Source organism: Arachis ipaensis, chromosome B09 (assembly GCF_000816755.2).
Source record: "Arachis ipaensis cultivar K30076 chromosome B09, Araip1.1, whole genome shotgun sequence".
Taxonomy (NCBI): Eukaryota; Viridiplantae; Streptophyta; class Magnoliopsida; order Fabales; family Fabaceae; genus Arachis; species Arachis ipaensis.
This window is the reverse complement of record NC_029793.2, coordinates 87,967,733-87,973,973: the sequence shown is the minus strand read 5'-3', so window position 1 is coordinate 87,973,973 and position 6,241 is coordinate 87,967,733.

The window sequence follows — 6,241 nt, the reverse complement described above, 5'->3', positions numbered from 1 at the left end:
CCTAATAGTTGACTTTCAGGTGATAGTTCTCATTGGGAGTTATGTCTCGTAAATCATTGGGTTTCTCCACGACCTGTGGTTCCAGAGTTCTTTTCTTTTATTTATTTGATACACGGACACCACACATACATACCCCCTCTCTGAACTCGTTCATTCAGGAATCCCCACGAAGTTGTGGATCGTGGAACTTGGTTGACCAAGCCCTCACAACCGACTTTCGAATAAAATTTCTCAAAGGGGGAATGTTTCGTGAATCGAATTCTTGTTTTTATTCGGGACTTTACTGTTGTTTTCCTAGTTACTTATTTTCAGAGTACCCTACGTTAGTGTCACTCATAAGATCCTGTACTATTTCCAGACTTTCGGTCCTTACTTGGATTCAACGATACGTACTTTGGTGGTATTTTGGTCCCTGTACTGAAGGTGTTCTTACTGAGTAAAGAGAACCGTAAGGTAAGTAGTAAGAGAATCAAATCATGATGAGTTAGTTAACCCAAGTTACCAAGTGATAAGGCACCCCTAAGAGCTTATTCATCCAAGTAGATCCCTCACACAGGAGCACCACAGACACATGCCTCAAGATTAAAACCATTGGTGCCTAGCCTTATTGCTTACTCTTTTTTTTTTCAACCTTTATTGTTCTTTTCCTTTTTCTTATTAGGATCTTCTTATTTAGCTAGTCTCATGGGGTGTGTTCAAAGCATATGATTCAGGACAGATAGTTGTCTTCCCACCTTGTGGTTGAACCAACTTAGCTAACTTATGACCACACCACAAACTCAGGAACTTACTCCATGGTATGAACTCTACTCTGGTCTTTTATAAAACACTCATTCTCTTTTCATTTGATTCAAAAGGGACAAGCATACTAGTAAGCAAAGTAAGGATGCAGTAATGACATTCAGACTAGAAAACACAGCCTTAATCAATAAAAAGTTTAAAAGACAGAATTGACATGCTTATTCACAAGGAGAAAGCACACATACATACAAAGAACATAGAAGACAATCATGCAAATTAAAGTACTGGAAATAAGTAAGAGGAGAAAGAAACTTTACCACCTTGTATTTTATCTTCATTGTTGTTGCCCTTTTCCTCTTATTCTTCCCCTTCCCACACCAGACATAGAATGATTGCTTATACTCAAGCAACAATTAAAACAGTGGTGACGGGGTTTATGATTGATCATGAATGTCTTAAAATAAAGTGTGAGTATGCATGTGTTTCAGCAAGCAAGATTATGGATCACAACAAAAGCACAAGAAGTAAAACAGAGACAATGTGATTACATTGATGAGTGGTGTTGGCATGGTACTTTGCATGAAAGTTAAGTGGCAACACCAAACTTAGTGTGCCACTGTCAATTTAGAATGTTGCAAGTACCCAGTGAAGATTGAAAATCAAATTGTTGCATGGCAACACCAAACTTAGAGTGCAATCATATGCCAAATTATTGAAAGTAAACTAAGCAAAGCAAGGAAATGTTACCTACGGTTGGGTTGCCTCCCAACAAGCGCTCTTTTAATGTCATTAGCTTGACATGTTGTTCACGACTTTCTTCCTCTTCTTCCAGTTTGTTAAGAGGAATGACCTCAAGAGGAAAGAGGAGCCAGTTAATGCCCCTTGTTTTGAGTGCCTCTCCCCAGCAAGCCTTCTTCTGTTGTTAGCTTGAGTAAACTTGCTTGTTGGGATAGGGGTGGGATGGCTTTTGGTTGACCTTTTCTTCTTCATGAATATTGTCATTCTTTTCTTGGTCACTATCCTTTTGTTAGTGTTCATGTTGATTGCCTTTACCACCTTGATTTCAGGACTTGGGTATTGTATGATGGTTGGAGCATCCTCTTCATCAAGAACTTCTTGAATTGGTGGTTCAATGAACTCACCCTCTATGCAAATCTCTGTTTCCTTGGAGTGTGGACTCCCTTGATTGACTTCCTCCCTTTCTTCTACATGATGTTGCATTGAGTCTTTTGGGAGTGAGTTTGCATGTTCCTTTGTCACCACTAGTAACCTCTGTGGGTATGGAGCCTTAGGCTTATATACTCTCATAACCTCCTCCTTCTTCATAGAAATCTCACTTGGTATGGGTGCCTCTTTTTCTTGTTCTTCTGATTCCTCCCTTGGGTTTGCCATGGTATCACTGAGAGAATTGTGGGTCATGATTTACTTTGATAGATATCCAACTTGTGCCTCAAGCTTCTTAATGGCAACCCACAGGTTCTTCATAATGGTTTTTACTTCCTCTTGGAAAGTCCTTGTGTCCTTAGATTCTTCCAAGAGCATTGCCAGTAGGTTCTCTATCCTTGATAGCTTATCCTCAAGGGGAGGGTGTGCAGCTGGGGTGAAATTTGGAGGTTGAGGTGGCTACTTTGTGAATGGAATTGGTTGTTTTGTGGTTTTATGTTCTGAGAGTGGTATGACTTTTGTGGGTAATGATATGGGTTTTGTGGACTGTAAGAAGAATTTTGTGTGTAATGGAATGCATTGTGTGAGTGGTGAGATGAATTATATGGATGTGGAAAGGAATTTTGTGTTGAGGCATATCCAAGTGGTGAGGGGTTTGGATGCGAAAGGCTCAGAGGTGAGGTTGAATAATTAAAGGATGATGGCTCTTGATGAATGGGGTGTGAATAAGTGAAATTTCTTTGGTTTTGATCTTCCCAGGTACAACTTGACTAGTAATCAAAGTCATCAAAATATGAACCATTTTGTGACCCTGGGAAGCACCCCATTTCATGTTCTTGATACTCCCATCCACCATGAGCATAGTAATGTAAATCATTCTGTGGTGGTGGAGAGTTTCCCATGAAATATGATTGACTAAAATATGATGGATGCTCCTTTCTTTCCTGCAGAAAGCTCTGTCTCAAACAATAATCACCAAAAGAAATTGGAATCTCCATTGTCACAGATGAGAAAATTTCCAGTGAGGCAATATCACAAACAGTTAGTTAGCAAAAGAAAATAAAGAAACAAAAGAAAACAAAGACAAAGGAAAAGTGTCTAATCTAGTAAATCAATCAACCGGTGGTTTGTTAATCACAGACAGATTGAAGAAGGAAATTTCCTGCATCATTCAAGGTGAATTAGAGACTCTCTATGAGTATTGGGAATGCTTTAGGAATCTCCTTGACTCGTGTCCCTATCACATGATTGACTAGTTGGTGTTAATTAGCTACTTCTGCCAAGGCATAAAGCCTCGAGACAAGACCCTCTTGGATGCTGCGAGTAATGGCTCTCTGACAAAGTACAAGACGATGACAGAAGCATGGCAACTGATCACCGATCTAGCTGAGTCTACCCAACATGCAAGGCAAAGGAAAAATCATGCCAAGGCCATTGCGGAAGTTTCTTCCAGTAGTGAGACCGCTGCTCTCACCAAGACATTAGGAGAGATGATTAATATACTCAAGCAACTACAACTCAATCAACAACAACCTCCACCTCCTCCACAACAACACTGTCAACAGTTAATCCCTCAGAGAGTATGTGGAATCTGCGCTTGCTACTCGAACTACACTGATGAATGTCCACAACTCCAAGAGGACAACACCTTGGCGGCCACCAATGCTTATTACAACCGTCTGAATCAAGGGTACTATCAGCAAGGCGGTAACTACAATTAATTACAATCAAGGTTGGCAAGACAACCCCAACCAAGGATGGAGAGATAACCACAACCAAGGAGGCACAGACAATGGTGGAAATCAAAGGTGGAATAATAACTACCAATAAAATCGGTATCAACAGAACCCTCCGTACCAACAACAAAGCCAAGGCCAAAGATACCAACCACCTCACCAAAGGCAAGTCCAAGCACCTCAATTCAACCAACCACAAGTTGATGCACGGAAAACTTGTCTCTCAACAAATCTCCCTTCAACATGGTTGCTGGCATAGTTGCTAGCGTAAATGGAAAACTTGAGTGCCAATAACGCTAGCGATCAGGGCTTCATTATTGCCAGTTTCTGAAGCTCAAACTTAGTGTCCACCCCATACTATTATATATTGTTGGAAATCCCTGGGTGTCTACTTTCCAATGCCTTTGGAAGCGCATCATTTGGAGCTCTACAACTCGAGTTATACTTCTTGGAAGGTGAAGAGGTCAGTTGGCCTTAATACAGGTTGATACCATGTTCATCAATGCACTTTCGGGGCAGGTTTTCTCCCTCAAATTTAGTGTCAACCATATAGTGCCATATATGCTTGGAAATATCTGGAATCCTACTTTCCAATGCCACTGGAATTACTTCATTTGGAGCTTTGTGGCTCAAGTTATGCGTGTTTGAAGAAGGCATGGTCAGGCTGTCAGGTGCCACGTTAACTACCACGTTAACTAGGTTAACGTGGGAGTTAACGTGGCTTATTGGGGCTTGTGTGGGTTCCTTCCAATGTTAGTGACAATGTTTGGTGTCACTAATGTTGTCGACCACCTTGTTTCTTCACGTTAGCTTCCATGTTAACTAGGTTAACGTGGGAGTTAACGTGGCTTATTGTGACTTGGCCAACGTTAGTGATAAAGTTGAATGTCACTAACGTTGGCTTCCCCTTTACTTCTTAACGTTAGAGGCCACGTTAACTAAGTTAACGTGGCAACTAACGTGGCCACTTATGTGCTTGGTCCAACGTTAGTGATAATGTTAAGTGTCACTAACGTTGGCTCCATTTCCTTTCTTCAAAGTTAATGCCACTAACTTTTCTCACTAACGTTGTGGCTTTCCTTCCTTCCACGTTAGTGCCCACGTTAGTGTAACTAACGTAGCCACTAACGTGGCTCTTCTCTTCTTCTTTTGGCCTGAAATCAATCAAACAAAGTGCATCAAAGTCTTGCTCTTAATCATGGGATCATGCATCATCCAATTTATCATATAATTCATGCAAAATTCTCATGAAATCATGTAAAGTGCACAATGTATGATTGAATCAAGATGTAAGTGAATATCTACCCAAGACTAGCTTATTTCCTAAGAAAATGCATGAAACTACCTTAAAAACAGTAAAGAAAAGGTCAGTGAAACTGGCCAAAATGCCCTGGCATCAGAAGTCCCACAAATTACCTACCCTTCTTCTTCCTCCAACCAAGATGAAACACTCTATTATATTCTTCAAGGATAAAAAGAGCTTCAAACTTCACTTACCTCTAGCCTCACTGGTCTTACCTCCACTCTTCAAGCTCTTATATCCTGGATGAAACCACCGTCTACCTCCAATACTCAACCTTCAAGCTCTAGTGCACTCCCCTCTCAACCTTTACCCAACTCCAAGGGTGGAATCAATGCCATCACTTTGAGATCCGGCACTACATTACAAGAGAGGAGTCCCGAGGAGCCAAGCTCAAGAGAAGACGTTCAAGATGAAGAAGTTATTGAGATAGAAGATGTTGAAGACGAGGATGAGGTACAAGAGGCAGTTGAAGAAGAAGTGGCTCAACCAAGGGATGGAGTATCTAAGGAAGAAAATGTGTTGAGAGAGGCCATTCCCATTCCTTTTCCATACCTTGCTAGGAGGACTAAAAAGCAAGTGGAGCTAGATCCTAAGATGGTGGATATCTTCAAAAAGGTTGAGGTAACTATTCCACTTTTTGATGCTATTCGCCAGGTTCCTAAGTATGCTAAGTTTCTAACGGATTTATGCATGAATAAGGAGAAGATTCATGATTTAGAAACTATTCCTTTGGGTAGCTTGATTTCTGCTCTGATGGGTGCTATACCGGAGAAATATGGTGATCCCGGTCCATGTATAGTTACATACACTATAGGTGGTGTACAGTTTATGGATTGCATGTGTGACTTAGGTGCATGTGCCAGTATTATGCCATTATCTGTTTATGATGCTTTGATGCTTCCACTGTTGAGAAGGTCGGCAGCCCAATTTGTTTTGGCAGATAAGAGCATAATCTCAGTGGTTGGCATTGCGGAAGACGTCTTGGTGAGCATTAAGGGGTTGACCTTTCCTATTGATTTTTACATTCTTGAGATGCCCCCTAATGACTCAGGAAGACCATCATCTATCTTTCTTGGAAGGCCGTTCTTGAAGAATTCTCGGTTTAAATTGGATGCCTTCTCGGGTACCTATTCCTTTGAGATTGATGGAAGAGCAGTAAGCTTCAACCTTGATGAAGCTATGAAGTACTCACCGGAAGACCACTCCATCTTCCAGTGTGATATTATTGATGAGACTGTGGCTGAAGTTCACCGAGAGAAAGTTGATGAGAAGACCATGGTTCAAGATGCAAGTGTGG